We start from the raw sequence: 16934 nt of genomic DNA on the forward strand, positions 1-16934 counted from the left end.
GTAGGCCAGCCACTCTATATCTTTGACGTGGGCACACACAAATTCGATGGCACTCTTTATCGATCGCACGCGCACACACACACACATCATCATCCCTCTCTTCGATTCTATAGACACCTCAAGCCGATGATACCTCCACTCTCTTCTCGTGGATCCCCCTCTATATATATGTTATATCCAGGACTCTATTTCACACACATTGCATATGTTAAATTTTTTGATTGACCCCCCCCCCCAAAAAAAACTCCCAAGAACCCACACACTATATCTCTCTAGGTTTGTATCTCTCTCACACAACCCCACATAGGTGGTGTACGTATACAAGAAGAGAATAGGTGCACCGTGCACGTACTCACGCTTCGTGCCCAGCCACACCCGCGCGGGTACACGGTGGAGCTCATTTCTTTATGAAATGGCAGCCCACGTGCTAATTTGAATGCCTGTAGCGGTTGTTTACCTAGGGAGGTCGTGTACCAGGCGTGCATGAAACAAAGTTCGACTTGATGCGTTGCCGTGTTATTTTTAAATAAAGTTATAGTGCTCAATGGCACGTACATAGAATATAAAACGATTTTTATGGAGGAAAAGGTAGTCCGCTCTTCGGAGTATCTCACACAAGGCTCCGGTGGCCTCTCTCTCTCACCGTTGGTCACTGATCCGGCCGCATCCCGTCCGCCGGGGGAAAGGGAGTGCGGTGGCCTCTCTCTCTCACCGTTGGTCACTGATCTGGCCGCATCCCGTCCGCTGGGGGAAAGGGAGTGCGGTGGCCTCTCTCTCTCACCGTTGGTCACTGATTCGGCCGCATCCCGTCTGCCGGGGGAAAGGAAGGAAGTGCATCATTTCTCCGTTCGACGGCGCTGAGGCAGCACGTCCCGATCTGTGGTACACGCCATTCTCTCTGACCAAGCTCCGGCGCGGCAGGGCCTACGCCACCTGCTCGCAGATTCCGCCCGCCGCCGCTCACCTAGTTACATCCCGACGACCTCCAGGTATCCCCTCCGGCCTTGCTCCACTGCCCGTTTTGCCATGTCGCTGCATGTGGATCTTCCATAGTTCTTTGCCCAAAATGTAGCTCGTCCGGCGTACTTTCCATATTGCATTCTCGTCCTCCACCATTTTAGACAAACACAACCGTGTTGTTATCTTCCCTTAGGACAAGGAATATGCTTCTTTTTTGTCGTTGCATGTGTCATCAACTGTTATTGGCCAGTAATTGTTTCCTTTCTACCTCTTTTTTTGCAAACAGGGCTATCCATTTCACCTCGTTGCTATTGCGACCTTTTGGTGAACTGCACAAATCACTTTTTTCTTAAGAGTGTTTTGTGCAGTTGTACTAAAATGTCACACAGGCAACATCTCTACATTTTAGTGCGACTGCACAAAGGGAGACTAGTTTTGCTCTATCCTCCTCATCCAACTCCGAGCCTAATCTTCTCCAACTAGTTAGTCTTAAGAGAGACCACAAAGGTGACCGGCTTCTATTTGTGTGTTTATTGTTTCATCAGCAGTCCTCTATTATCGTAATCACACTTGATATCTTTGGAACAGGGACGCACAGCTCTATTTTAGTGGAACTGCACAAAATGATCGGAATGTTGCATGCTCCAGACAGCTACTTTTTTCCCAACATGCCTTGTTGATTTAGATAGAGCTGGGGGGACGTTGCTGCCAATGAAAGCATGGATCAATTTTAATTTAACACCTTCTCACAACTTTGTCTTCAGTTGTGATGTAATTATTAGCTCTGATCTGCTAATAGTTGACATGCATTAGCAAGGAAGTTAGTTTTTTATTGTTTCCGAAAGAGCATCGATGGCAAGACACGCGAAACAAAAGCTGAAAGCTCACACCATTGTACAATTTCATGTCGCTGGAAAATTATTTGTATAGTACTTCAATTATGTAAACAAATGATGGAAGCTTGATAGCATTGCCAGAAGCCTCTTCATCATCCGGGTCCATGTGCCATGCACGAAATTATACTCCTTCGTTCCTAAATATTTGTCTTTTTACAAATTTCAAACGGGCATATTTTAGAGTGTAGATTCACTCATTTTTGCTTCGTATGTGTACTCCCTCTGTTCCTAAATATTCTATTCGTCTTAACAGAGATTTCAACATATTTTAGAAAGACAAATACTCCGGAGTATATTTAAGAACCGAGGGGGTAGTGCACAACCGCATGGGAGACTCGGCCCGGTCGTTGCGCCGCATTAATAGTGAGTAATGATCAGTCAAATCATAAGCCCCACCTTTCCCACTGTAAGTTGCTCTGAAGAAGCAACCATCAATACGCTCTTCTTTGAATCCGCTCATACTACTCCATCCGTCACTGTTTATACAGCGCACTTCAGAAAAAAGAAAAAATAATCTGTAGGACCAAGGCGACTAGCGATCGGCCTGAAAAATAGCATTGGTAGTTATAGCACGGCGTCTATTACTAGAGGGAATAATGCATACACACATGCATGCAGTGCTTCCACCCCGGGTGCACACATGCATGCACTCTGTAGTAGTGCAGTACATGGAGAGAAAATTGTGGACTTGATTGCGGTTACCACGCCCTAATTAATTGAGCATTAAACCAAACGCGTCTAAAGTCTCTCTGGTGGTGGAAATGCATTGAGAGAAATGCATCATAATGAAGCACGCCCTGTAAACTGTGACAGAGGGTGGAGTAGTATGAAGGTGCAAAACCAAGTACGTGTACTAGTACTGCGCTTGGCTCTTCGCCCCTTCGTGAAGTCGAACAATGATGGTACTCCGCATGTTCGGTACTACAGTGTATGCCTCTGACAATCTGACACCGAATGGATTGATGCATGTCCACCGAGGGTAGGTTGCATTAGTCAAAAGGCGTAAGAGAGCTTCACCTTATCCTGCAAGCTTCTCCTCGTTCTGCGAGTTGACGGGACACACCAAAAATTAGTGCTAGTCCATACTCCCTCCTTTCCGGTTAATATGGCTTAATCTTTTTTGCGGGTAAATGAGAGAGCTTTATTCATATATAAGCATTCTTAGGACGATCAGCCAAGACACTGGTCACTAGGAAGCCAAAAAAAAGAAGTAGGAAGCGAGGTGTTTCATCAAGCCAGCTCTCGGCCACATTCAAAGTGCAGCAAGCACAGTTCGCACGAAGATGCGCCGCAAGGTTTGCTGACCTGTTTACATGCTGAATAACAAAAAAAGAGGAAATATTACTGAGCGCTACTATTTGTAACAGGATATGAGCCAGAATTAAGCGAGAATTGTGGCGAGTGTTCCATGCAATCAACTTCCATTATCACATGCGAGAACCCTCGAAGAGAACCAAATGTGTTGAAGATTGCTTTATCACATTTTAAAATTATAATAAGGGTGCAGACGCTCCTCCATCCGGTTCCTAGTAGTATAGTGTAGTATGCTTCTGGCAATCTGACACCGAAGTAACTGTTGCACGTCCACCGCCTGAGCGAGGGAGAGCTTGCATTAGTCAAAAGTTTCTCCTTGTCCTGCGAGCCACCGCGCGCAAGCTTCTCCCGTCTTGCAACCTTCTCCTCGTTCGGCAAGTTGACGGGACACAGCAAAGTAATGCTAGTCCATGCTGCCTCCTCTCCGGTTAACATGGCTTAATTTCAAATGAGATAAATAAACTATCTTTCACTGTATATTTGTAAAAAATACGATCAGTGGACTTCATAATACGCTCATTGCGCTCAATATATATATTTTCCGGTGTTCATACGGTCACTAGCTCACCCTGACTGAGTATGTGTGTGCATGCATGTGTAGGTTGAGCACTTGAGCGTCACCGTGTGTGTTCCATCGTGTGCTCAGACATGCATGCATTAGGGCGTCGCGCGCGTTTTTGCGTCCATGTGTACGTGTGACTGTTGCATACACGTAGGGGGAGTACGTGTAGGGGCCACTAAGGAGCAGTCAAATCACACAGTAAGTTAGTCGAAAGAAGTAACCATCATTTCACTCTTGAATGACACGTACGCAATATAAAATGGTTGATATGGAGAGAAAAAGAAAACCACTATACTCCCTCCTTTACGGTTTATAAGGCTCAATTCAAAATTCTCACCAACCAAGGTAGATGGTGAGTGGTGGAATACTTTTTGTAGTTTGCAAAAGCACCCAATTAATGCTCTTGTTTTCCTCAAAAAAGTATGTTTACCAATGCATTAATTGCAATGCATGCATGCATAAATTACATGCATTGGTCAATTTTCTCTTAGTACTTGCATGCAATGATTTAATGCACCTTGGAATCTGAACATGTGATGGAAAACAACCAAATTGAGCCTTATGAAATGGAAAAACTAAAATTTTGAGATAAGCCCTATAAACCGGAAAGGAGGGAGTATATACACTAGCAAGGTGCGTGTGAGAGACGGGTCAGGAGGTGAATGACACATGGCCCCAGGGGGTGGCTGGCCCACCTATCATACAGCCAAAGGCAGGTGCAGTAGAGGGCTGAGGAGTAGTACGAAATCCTACGCACCTACGCACGCTAACCAAGGGCTGAGTGATCACTCGAATCGCAAGATCAGTTGACTAGAAGCTACGCTAGACCCATGGAGGCGATGAGCGCGAGCATCAGCCGGTTGTGCCAGATGGTTCACGACGCCGGCCTGCGGCCTGGCAGGTAGTATTGCTTGAGGACGCCAGGGTGAGGGGGCACTTGGACGACAGCTTCGCATCCTTATTCGACGAGGTCCTCGTCGGTTTCCTCGACAAGTTCACCGTCATCAAGAAGCTTGCGAACGACTTTGATGTAGGCCTCCAGCCGATGCGCCCAGGCTCCGGGATGCCCGCCACCCTCAACGGCCACTATGGTAACAACCTCTTCAACACACTGGTGGCCCTGCGACTGCCCGCCGTCGCACCGGAGAATGTCCACCTCGAGGTCGCGCTCGCCGCGCAGCGCCTGGCACAGCAAGACACCATCGACATAATCACCCACGACTACGCACAAATCGTCCACAAGGACTAGTACATGCAAGAGGAGGACGATAGGATGCTGGCCTTCTTGGAGCGCAGGGCAACCTTGGATGGCACTGTTCAGAAGCACGTTGAGCTCGCCGCCAACGCCGCTGCTCCTCACACGTCGGTTGGTGACCCGACGCACTAGGGCGTGAGGATGTCATTGAACGTTGATGGATCCGTATGTATTTTTATCCTTCCGTCAAATCCATGTAGTAGTATATGATACTACAGTAATTATCTTACCTTTCGCATCAACTTCATAATTTTCATAAGTACTCCATGCATGAACGGCGCCAGAAGAAAACTTCTCATTACTCTAGGCAAAATCGTTATTTTCTATCTATCGGTCGCGCCATGGAGCATAACCAAATTTTACAAGTTACGAGTTCAAAAGCAAAAGCCTGCCGTGTTCGCATCGCACCCCCACACGGTTGGTTCGGCACGCCGCTCAAGCGGGAATGTGTGCGGTGTTGCATTTTCACTTACAAGTGGGACCGCAGTTGAGCAAACCGACTATCGGCAAACCCCCACCCCGCCCACCGCGCGATGGCTGAGAAAAGAGGACAGGAGGGAGAAGAGATGGCTGTAGCATGGACTCCAAGAAAATTGGTGTCGAATGGGACTCGTGTGGGTGGCGTGTGCCGTACTGCTAGACGTGAATGCTAGACGTGAATGCTAGTTATGGCCCATGCCACCCCACTATATCGAGCCTATATCGAGGTACATAGAACAAATTTCCTGCAGTCCGTGCTCAGCCCTCCTCTATCTATCTTCTCAGCCAGCCAGCGGACGCACGGAGCCCATCGTCTGTTTGCTCACATGCGACCCCACATGTTAGTGAAAACGCAGGAGGACCCACTGAACCTGCACATCTTTCACCTCGACGTGCTGGTGATGAAAAACAAATCCAATAAAGATCTTCGGTGGCTGCTTTTGGAGTTACTTAAGAGTAGTAAGATTCTATTTATAGTTTAACCCAAGATGCACATCTCGTGGCTTCAACTACCACTCTATTTTCTTTCATGACACGACCTGGATGCTGGATGTCCCACGTGTCAGCAAAAGGAGGAAGAACCCGACCAAATCTTCGGTTCTGCTCTCGGATTAGACTAGTTGTGCTAACTTAAAAATTTTATTGTGTACTCCCTCCGTTCCAAAATACTTGACTTCCATTTGTCCAAAAATGGATGTACCTATATACTAAGACATGTCTAGATACATATATATTTTGACAAATAGAAGGCATGTAGTATTGTGCAACGGAGGGAGTAGAATGGATGCAAGTTTTTGTATTGGGAAGAAGAGTACATCCATATATTGATAGAGCGCAATTTAGTAGATGTTCTATCACTTTTAGCTAGTATAGAGTAGAGGCTAGACATGAGACTAGATGCGAGGAAGCAACGCCTACTTCTTTACACTCGAAGAAGAAAGAAGCACGCAAGATCGAGCCTCCGCAAATCAACAATGAATGCATCGAGAAGGCACTAATCCAACTTACTATAGGAGTAGTCAAAATTATCGTTGGAGTTCGTGCAAAACGGAGGTCCGTTTGGGATCGTGCGTTGGAGTTGGCCTTACAAGTGGGACCGCGGTTAAGGAAACCGACTATCGGCAAACCCCCACCTCGCCCGCCACGCGATGGCTGAAGTTAGAGAAACGACAAGGTTGAAGAGATTGCTCTCGCACGGACTCCAAGAAATAATATGGTGTTAGATGGATGTCGTGGTGGTGGTGTGTGTCGTACTCCTGGACGTGAATGCTTGTTCTGGCCCATGCCACCCTACTACTCCTACTACTTACTCCTACTATATACTATACTACTAGTATATCGAGGATTCGAGGTGCTGGTTACGTACAACGAACACATTAACATATGGCTACAGTAAAAACACCCGCCCGACGCGTGAAGCATGTGAATCCAGTACAAATAGTGTACTACTATTGTTGATTGGCCTCATCCGATAACCTATTGCAATGCACGTACAATTATGTATTCGGAAAATATTTTGTTGCCTCGTCGCACCACTCACTCAGAGAAGCGACTCGAAAGCCATTCATAAATTTAGTAAGTTAATCACAGGCATATCATTTTATTACATAGTACAACAGGTCATCAACCCACATCGACAACGAGGATACATTATAAATACTAAATTTTTCACCACACAACAAATAACAAGCCATGAAATGAACTTCAACTCAACCATTCCGCGGCATTGGAAATGCTTGCTTTGAACCACAAGTGATTCTCTGGGACGGGCCATCCATTGTTGATCTGGAGACCAACGCGGGACTGATCATCCAGGCTGAAGCGGCCTACTATATCAGTACCAGGGTAGGGAACCACCCAAATGTCCGAGGTATAGACACAGTTGCTTCTCATAAATGTGTCAACAGCAGTTGGATCGCCTTTCACCATCATCGAATAGTTTTGTCCAAGGAAGAGCGAGTTTTCTCCAAGACTATCAATTTTGTGCTAGGGAGAAGGAGTTGGCGCTAGCACCCTAGTATCCATCCCGAATACCATGCAACTGGTGTTGGAATAGGTGCGACCATGGGAGGCTACACCTTCTTCCTTAGTAGTAACATCATCAATGGGTTGTGTACACACAAGAAGAGGTGATCCATCAGAATTACTTGCCAGGCGCCACAGAGTATATCGGCGTTGCTCGTCCTCATGCTCGTGATCATCAATATCGTCATCTCCCCCTTGGTTATAAAAATCTTCAAGTATAGGTGGTGGGATGTTCACAGGACCTTGGAAACACAAGAAGAAGGTTAATTAGTAAAGGGAAACTTGCTAACCCGCATGCATGTGGATGAAACAATTATAATTACGGTGGAAGACAAACGTACTGAAACAATGAGGATGCCATGCAAAAACAGTGCCACAAGTGGTGGCAGCAAACACAAGGCCCTCGTATTCAATTGCATCACAATACTCATCCGTGTACAGAAACTGATTTTTGAGCAATATCCATCGAGTGAAACCATCAAGGACGGCAACAAGCTTGTCAAAGATAGCAACAACATCATAGTTTTGGTAATTCCAAGAGCGGTTGGGAACTCGACAAATTGCTATCTTCCATTGAAGACAGTCACCATGATCATATTTGAACGTGCGTACATTACCGGTGTGCTCAACCTCTAGGCAGTGTGCTGAGATTTTTGGAAGTGGAACCCGGTGACGAGTGTACACATTCACAAGTTCCCACTCGCAGTTGGACCCAATGTAAACAACCCAATCTCCATTTGCGCCCTCCCAAGCCTTGCCCTCAAGCGATGGCATCTTAACATCACACATATCATTATCAAGCGGCATCAACTTGCACAGGGCGAGGCCTCCGTCGTGCCGGCGCCAGTCATCAGGGTCACGGCGAAGAAGATAGGGAGATCAAACCGCTCCTTGACCCTTGGGTTCCTTGCAATGATGTTATTAGTTGAGTCGAGAATGGGCTGGGACGAACCTGCCATGCTAGCCGAGGTGATGACGTCGCACCGATCAATGAGTTCCTCCACCACGTCATCTTTCAGATCGGGGCAAGAATAACGAGGTCGTTTCCGGCCTGTTCCCTCCATGGAGAAGACGATCGAACAATGGCAGAAGAAAGGGTGAAGGGCTAAAGGAAAATGGAGGAGGGAGAGGAAGAGCGTGCGACAGCAGTTCCAAATCGAGAGGGAAAGGTGAAGAGTCGGTGAACGGTTGCGAGTTTGCCACGGTTCACGAAGAGGCGCCCCGGCCTACACGTCCGTTCGGAAATACTCCTACTACTCGTTGTCGTCTCACTGGTATGTTGGAACGGGACCACATGTCAACAAAACATGGTGTGTAATTTCTCGTGCAAAATGCGATCTGGCCGCGTTGGCCCGAGGTGCCGCATTAGTTATCGACCTTTATTTTTTTAATGGCGTGCCGATCAGTTTTGAAGCATGACTAACTGGTACTGTATGCAGAGAAAATATAAACTACTCTACCACTACCCCACCTCTAGTACTAGTAGTATAAAAAAGATATATATAGGCTGGAGCTTTAGCGCTTTCTTGCTAAGGGCTTCCCACTTTCTTCTCACACTACCTCTCCAGATCTAAAAAGACGGCCCCTCTCTCCCTCCTCACCGGTGGTCACAGATCCGCCGGGGAAGAAAAGGACGTGCAGCGTTGACGCACTCGTCGTCGGCGAGCGAGGTCACGCACTGACGACAAGGCCATCCTCTCAGACCTAGCACCCGCGCGGGATGGCCTCCGTCCCCAAGCTCGTTGCCGTAGTGTGTGCGGAGGACGACGACCACGAGCGAAGCCACTTCCCACTGACCCTCAGGTATGCTACCTCTTTTCGAGCCATAACCTTGTTCCATTGCCCCATCTGCTACGTCGTTGCATGTGGATATTTTTCCACTCCACCATCTTCCCAATTTGCTATCCTCTACTCTGCTGGCCACGCAGACGAAAACCATAATTTGCACTATTAAAGGAAACCCTACTTCATGCGGACTAATCCATGTCTGGGTTGAATAAGGAAAGGAAGGGAGACTGTACTGTCCAAGAGAGTAGGCATCGAACCTGCATCTAGGTTGAAAAGGGGAAAATCAGTAGCTAAGGAACGAGTCTCGTGTCTCTTGGTTGAAGAAGGGTAGAAAGGCATGACAACGCAATAGAGAATGACCAGGTCGATCAGTTTGTTATCCTCGCATAGGAAAAAGGTGGCTAAAGAGAACAAAAATGGGACCGTAATCCACATATGCTGCCTGGATATTTGTTGCTCTGGGCAACCATACCTCCCTCACCACTCTGCGTCCGTGGAGGTACATCGTACTGGTGCCTCCCATGCTCTTATTGCCACTTTTTTTGCTATTAGTATAACGCCAGCAGTCAAGTCAAGCAATGCTACTGCTAAAGTGATGCCACATTTAACTAATGCCGCTCTCAGTCTAATGCCACCCATAAATTTAAGCAATGCCATTTAATGTCACTGGATTATTTCAGGGTTAGCTATTGATTGTGGATGTATTAAAGATTTTTCAGCTATAAGGCATTCTAATGTTGTTGCACAGCCAGTATACCAACGATGAAACTTGTTACTCCCGTCAGATTTTTGCACTGTTAATGCTTATAGATTACATACCTCACTTTCATGAGATAAGTTAATTTTTTGTACAGTGTCACCAAAATGCCAAAGCGTTGATGTCATTTTATTTTGATTAAACTGCACAGACAATTATGAAGACAAAAGGAAAGGTCAAGAGTGGGCACCTCCTCCTCCGGTTGTTCTCTTGAGGAGGTCTGTATGTTTGTCTCTAATGCCTGTCGACTACATACCTAACATCATGATGTAATGTTAAGTCATTTCCTTTTGTACAGTGTCACTGAATTGTCAAGGCGGTGATGGCATTTTATTTTAGTAGAACTGCACAAAATTTTCTTCAAAGAAGAGGAAAGGTCAAGAAAGGCTCACTTTTCCAGAAAAAACTATGTATGCCTTCCTCACATCAGCCGCTGTTGCTTTATTTATTCCTTCAAATAGGTGGTTAGAAACAGTCTTGCTACCTTTTCCCATTAAGAAATTGGAATGCTTATATTTGTGAGTCTATGCTTCAACTAGTGCCACTTTTAGAGTAATCACACTTTCAATATCTATGCAAACAGGGATGCTCGATTTTAGTGGAACTGCACAAAAAGTCCAACTGGTTCAACATTAGGAGCATGTTTTTTCCCAACCTTTATATCCAATTGGTGGCACTATGAGCTATTCATTACGAAGGTACATGGTTTTCTACTATCTTGCTACTCTTTTTGTACTGTCATTAGATAGTAATACTAGTGGTTTGCATGTGAATTTATTGGCAGGGTGGACCTACATTGGAGGTGCAGGACAGGATTCAATGATTGGATGCTCAATTTCGGTTGTATCGATTTCACCTCTTCCATCACTGCGAACATGGATATCCTTGGTCTGATGAAGAATAGGCGCTATATTTCTGCTCTGAACTAGCAAATCAATTCAGTATGAAATTGTCTAGGGCAAAACATAACTGTATCAGATTGTCCAGTGCAGAACATGACAGATGCTAAGCGGAAGAGACATGTTTAAACCGAAAATACAAGGTGTGGTATATGTTTACTAGCTGCTTGATATTTGTGCAGACAGAGATGTCTGCCCGTTGCTATTGGGCAAACCAACAAAGTGCCCACAATTTTGGTTGAACTGCACAAGAGAATAGTATAGTCACTGCATGCAGTGCCATTTGAAAATAGACACATACAGATTGGATAGTCACTTCATGGACTGCAGAAAAGTAGTATTGTACTATTTATTGGCCAACACTAGGTGCTTCATTGCTTTGGTCTGATTATACAATGGACATCATTTTGCCTAAGTTAAAGTTTGTATTCCGAAAATAGTCTCATAGTGTGATCGAGGGAAGACCAAATCATATTGCAGTGCATGTTCCTCCATCATGTCTGGTTCATTCCCATGGTTCCAGCAGTTGGTGAAACCACTTATGTTTGCAAGAGGAACTGTAGACTTCACAAACAAATTTGTCTTTCAGTCTGTACTGAATGTTGGCCAATAGAAGCATCCATGTTAGTAGGAAGAACAGATGTTTTTTCTAGATCTTTGCTTTTGGAGCTACATATTTGTATATGATCTGTGAGCCATTGAGATGCATTAACATGTTGATCTTATGTATGGGAATCGTACTGGTTAGTTTTAGTTGCGATGCAAGATCCGAAGTGGTGGATCTTTGCTTTTGGAGCTACATATTTGTATATGATCTGTGAATCATTGAGATGCATTAACAGTTACTTATTTCTGTTCGCTCAGTGTTTACAAGTTACTAATCGATCACTAGCTAGCCTACAAATGAGCTCCTGGCAGTTTTATTTGCGATGCAAGATGCGAAGTGGCAGTTTTTTGAATAAAAATGCTTACCTCTGAAGAAACTGACAAGCTCATACGCAAGCAAGTGCTTCCTATCGCACCTCTGGCAAGTCCGAGGCGAGGCGGAGGACGCCGGTGTCGGCGTTTAGCATGGACAGTAGATGGCAGCCGGCATCGTCTAGTTAGCTAAGAGTAAGTTAGTACTTGTACGCTACTAGAGTGTTAGTGGGAGTAGATAGTTAACTTGGCTATGATGGTTGTCAACATGGAAGTTCAGTACTCTATATGTGGATCAGACCTGTTACTTTGGTCTGAATGTTGAACTTTCTATTTGAACGTATGGAATGGGTTGTTATTTTTTTAAATGGGTTGTATTTGTCCTCCACAGTTTAGAGGCTGACTTGTGGGCCTAGAAAGTTGACGCGTACACAATCAGGAGATGATTGTACGTGGAGAGGATGACAGCAGGGACCTGCCAAGGTCATGGCAGTACGCAAGCAAGTGCCTCCTTATTTCAAGCCAATAAAAAATGGCTCCTCCTAGTGGATTTCTGACATCTGGGTCCCATGCCATTGTCAACGTAGTCAATAAACAAGAGAATTGCACAACGAGCGGATGACACGAGGGACCCGGTAGCTCGCCCAGTTATTTTTGTTTTGGGTTAATTTGATAAATGCCACTCCAAATCTAGTGTATCCGAGAAATGCCACTACAATTTCCAAACTTTGAAAAATGCCATTTCATGCCATTTCTAGTGGCATTTTTCGAAGTCTGGAGTGGCATTTTTCAAAGTTTGCAAACTGCAGTGGCGTTTTTCAAAGTTTGCAAAAATTGCAGTGGCATTTTTCAAAGTTTGGAAATTGCAGTGGAATTTTTATGAATCGCCATAATTGGAGTGGCATTTATATAATTTGTTTTTGAGACGGAAGCAGGGTGTCAACTGGGCTGTGCGGGACACTCTGGCCTGTCTAGACAGTCTTTTCTTTTATGTTTACCACAGACCAGCCCAGTAGTTTTTTTTCTTTCTGAAAATGGCTAGCCCAGTTTTTTTGTGATTTGTCAAGTAAGTCGCTTTATCAGGCCTGTTGGGCTGCAAATCTTTCAAGACGAGGAGAGCTCATTCGGCTGGCCGAGAAAATGGCCTATCAGTAATGAGAAATGGGCTGTACATTTTTAAAACACATCAAACCGGCAATTATTTTCAAATATCTTTTTTTCATTTCGAGATTTTAAATTGCATTGATTTTTATGCGTGGAAAATTTATTGGATTTTATATTGATATACATTTATTTTTAAAATCAGTCTGAATATGACTCAAAATTTCGGGATTAAAAATAGTTCAGACCGCACCGACATATGCAAAATTTCGTATAATTTTTTAACCGTGGCCACAATATGGGCTGTAATGCTAACATAAAGAATATGGGCTCCAAAAAAACCCGTAAGAATTAGCAAATGGGCTGTAAATTATTTGAAATAATGGCAGATGGGTTGTATGCTGTTTTCCACAGATTTGAGGCTTTCCACAGATGGCCTGTATACTGTTGGATGTCCATCCAACGGCTGTCGTGCTTCTTCAATCTCTGCTCTTCCTGCTCCAGCCGCTCAAACAAGCGCCGGCGGGACTGCCTGCTCCCTCCTCCCCGTGGCCGGCTGTGCTGCCGCGCAGGCCTCACCGCCCCACCGTACTCCCATCGTTGGCCTAGCCATCCCTCTACTCACCCACACCTGCTGTTATTCTCCGGAGATGGCATACGAACCAGTAAACCCTCGTACAGTCGTACTCCCCTCCGCGTGGGAAATAAAAACAACGGCCGAGTCTTCCCTGCCTCCGTGTCGTTTCCTTCCTAGGCCTCACTGTTGTCCACCGCCCTGGTGCTCTTGGCGTGGCGTGGTCAGCGTGGTCAACGACCGACATGCATCTGAAGTGGACTGTACGTGGAGAGGCTGACAGCTGGGTCCACGGTCGCACGCAAGGAAATGCCTCCTTATTACATGCAAAATAATGATTTCCTCCACCTGACATCTGGGACCCATCGAAACGGCCTCTGTATTTTGCGAAAAAAACGTTACCGCCGCTGACAGCTCGGACCCACCAGCTATATCTTCGCGCGCAAGGAAGTGCCTCCTTATTACGCACAAAAAGATGAATACTCTCCCTGCTAGCTGGGACCCAGTATAGTGGGCCTACTAAGTTGACGGGGACGAAGGTCTTTGTCAACTTAGTCAATATGCATGATTCTAGCTCGACTGAACGTACGATGTCCATCCAACGGTCGTAGTGCTTCTTCAACCTCTGGTCTTCTTGCTCCAGCCTCCCAAACCAGCGCCGGTCGTGCCGCCTGCTCCTGCCTCCCGTGGCCGGCTGTGCTGCCGTGGAGGCCTCACCGCCCCCATACTACTCCCACCGCTGGCCAGGCCATCCCTCCACTCCACTCACGCACACCCCCTGTTATTCTGCGGCGACGGCAGCGCAGCCGAACCAGTGAACCCTCGTACTCCTCTCCGTATGGGAATCCACTGTCGCGTCTTCCCCGGCTCCGCGCCGTCCCCTTCCTAGGCCTCGCCGTCGTCCACCGCCGTGGTGCTGTCGGCGCGCCGTGGTCAATGTGGTCAACGACCGAATTCCATCGGAAGAATACTGTACGTGGAGAGGCTGACAGCTAGGTCCACGGCAGCCGCAAGGAAGTGCCTCCTTATTACGCGGAAAATAATTATTCCTCCACCTGACAGCAGGGACCCACCGGACGGGCCACTAGTATTTTGCGAAAAAATCGTTTCCCCCAGGCTGCTGGGACCCACCGGACGGGCCACCGTATTTTGCAAAAAAAACGTTCCCCCGCTGTCAGCTCGGACCCACCGGAAGTGCCTCCTTATTATGCACAACAAAATGAATACTCCCCCGGCTAGCTGGGACCCACCTTGCTGGGAGGCTGACTTGTGGGCCTACTAAGTTGACGGGGACAGAGGGCTTTGTCAACTTAGTCAATATGCACGATTCTAGCTCCAGTGACCGTACGATGTCCATCCAATGGCCGTAGTGCTTCTTCAACCTCTGGTCTTCTTGCTCCAGCCGCCCAAACCAGCGCCAGTCGTGCCTCGTGCTCCTGCCTCCCGTGGCCGGCTGCGATGCGGCGGAGGCCACACCGCCCCCTACTACTCCCACCGCTGGCTAGGCCATCCCTCTACTCACCCACACCCCCTGTTATTCTGCGGTGACGACAGCCTCACACCGCAGCGAACCAGTGAACCCTCGTACTCCTCTACGTGTGGGCATCCACTGCCGCGTCTTCCCCGGCTCCGCGTCGTCCCCTTCCTAGGCCTCGCCGTCGTCCACCGCCCTGGTGCTCTCGGGGCGGCGTGGTCAACGTGGTCAAGGAACGACTTCCATCAGACGTGGACTGTACGTGGAGAGGCTGACAGATGGGTCCACGGCCGCAGCAAGGAAGTGCCTCCTTATTACGTGCAACATAATTATTCCTCCACCTGACAGTGGGGACCCACCGGACGGGCCACCGTATTTCGCCCCTTGACTGCTGGGACCCACTAGGTACATCTTCGCAGGCAAGGAAGTGCCTGACAGTCGGGACCCACCTGGTCGAAGCGTACGTAGCGTTGTCATTCTGGTCGCGAATGTGTACGTACATATATACTGGTGGATGTAGAGGCGCGCACGTGTCGTAGTAGAGGCGGCCAGGGTGCAAGAAAGAAAATACGGCCACGTATGTGTACATACGGGCGGGGTGTCGAATGCCTACTCGCGCATACGTACGGCGAGGGCTCGTGTACATGGTTGGGTCGGAACGGAGAAATAGCGTCGTCGCCGTGTTCATGGGTCGGAACGAAATGCGCGGTCGTGTTCATCGGGAGGGCTTGGATGGAAGAGGCGATGGAAACGAGGCCTGGCGTACTGCACAACGGAGGAAACGGACCTCCTACAATCGAAACGGGGGTCCTGTTGATCGGGAGGGGTGTGGCGTACCGCAAAACGGAGGAAACGGACCTCCTACGGTCGAAACGGGGGTCCTGTTGATCGGGAGGGATGTGGCGTACTGCAAAACGGAGGAAATGGACCTCCTACGGTCGAAACGGGGGTCCTGTTGATCGGGAGGGGTGTGGCGTACCACAAAACGGAGGAAACGGACTTGTGTTGGAGCGCTACGGTCGAAATGGGGGTCCTGTTCATTGGGAGGGGTGTGGCGTACTACAAAACAGGACTCCACGGGATACCGTTCATCTCCACCGTCGACCCCCTCCAGCCTCCACGAGCTACTGTTCATCCACCGTCGACCTCCTCCAGCCTCCACGGGCTCCTATTCATCCAGCCTCCACCGCGCGCTACTCCACCGGCTACTGTTCAACCACCCCTCCACCGTCTACTGTTCATCCAGCCCTCCACACCACGGGGTCCTGTTCAACCACCCCTCCACGGGCACCCCTCCACCGTCTACTGTTCATCCTGCCCTCCACACCACGGGGTCATGTTCATCCACCCCTCCACGGGCACCCCTCCATCGTCTACTGTTCATCCAGCCCTCCACCACACCACGGGGTCCTGTTCATCCAGAGGCAACGCCACCGCTCACTGTTCATCCAACCCCCCCCCCCCCCCCCCCCCCCCCGCAACGCTCACTGTTCATACCATCGATCGGCTTCAGTTAGCAGCAGTAGCCAAGGAATCGCTCGATCGGGTTCAGTTAACAGCCATCGACCGATCGCTCGGGTTCAGTAACGCATAGCCTGCAGTGCAATCGCTCGGGTTCAGTTAGAGCCCAACGCCTCGCTCGGGTTCAGTTAGAGCCAACGCCTCGCACACACGCGCGTACGTGTACGAGAGAAACACGCATCGCTCGGCCCCGACCTCCCACCGTAACCGGGAACTCTCCGAAATTTTCCTCCCCCTCGCTTCTACCACGGTTTTTTCGTCATGGACGGCCCAAAGAATGTCATGCAGCTGCGTCTTCGGCCCGCCCAGGACAAAAAGGCCATTTTCTGTCATGATTTTTTGTCATAGAAGTAGGAGCCCACCACATCTATGATGATACCGGGTTTTGTCACAATTATCATCATAGAAGT

This window comes from Triticum urartu, chromosome 3 (assembly GCF_003073215.2).
Source record: "Triticum urartu cultivar G1812 chromosome 3, Tu2.1, whole genome shotgun sequence".
NCBI classification, from domain to species: Eukaryota; Viridiplantae; Streptophyta; class Magnoliopsida; order Poales; family Poaceae; genus Triticum; species Triticum urartu.